At 37.4% G+C, this 462-nt stretch overlaps 1 protein-coding gene across 1 annotated transcript in view; it reads left to right on the plus strand.

The window, feature by feature from the left end:
* BTAF1 (BTAF1 RNA polymerase II, B-TFIID transcription factor-associated, 170kDa) overlaps window positions 1-462 on the plus strand; it is a 106183-nt gene that overhangs the window by 72960 nt on the left and 32761 nt on the right. The window lies entirely within an intron of this gene.

Raw genomic sequence — 462 nt, forward strand, 5'->3', positions numbered from 1 at the left:
TAATGTATATTAAATATATCCTTAAGAAATTAAAAATGCCTCTACCTATTTATCCCAGACCAGCTGGCTAGTTTTAAAATGGAAGGTTGGTTTAAAAATATGTTTTTTAAAATTTATTTTCATGTTCTATATATTTTTTGCTTTTTATTTTTTCTATTATGTGTTTAAAAAGAGATTTAGACAGGTGCAGTAGCTTGAACCTATAATCTCTGCACACTGGGAGGCCAAGGAGGGAGGATCACTTGAGGCCAGGAGTTTGAGACCAGGCTGGGCAACATAGCAAGACCCAGTCTCTGGAAAAATTAAAAAACAAAAAAAGCTGGGCATGGTGGCTGAAGCAGGAAGATCACTTTAGCCAAGGAGTTTGAGGCTGCAGTGAGCTATGATTGTGCCATTGCACCAGTCTGGGTGATTGAACAAGGCCCTATGAACAAACTAGAAGAAGAAGGTGGATATTTTGAA

Source organism: Propithecus coquereli, unplaced genomic scaffold, assembly GCF_000956105.1.
Source record: "Propithecus coquereli isolate 6110/MARCELLA unplaced genomic scaffold, Pcoq_1.0 Scaffold63, whole genome shotgun sequence".
Taxonomy (NCBI): domain Eukaryota; kingdom Metazoa; phylum Chordata; class Mammalia; order Primates; family Indriidae; genus Propithecus; species Propithecus coquereli.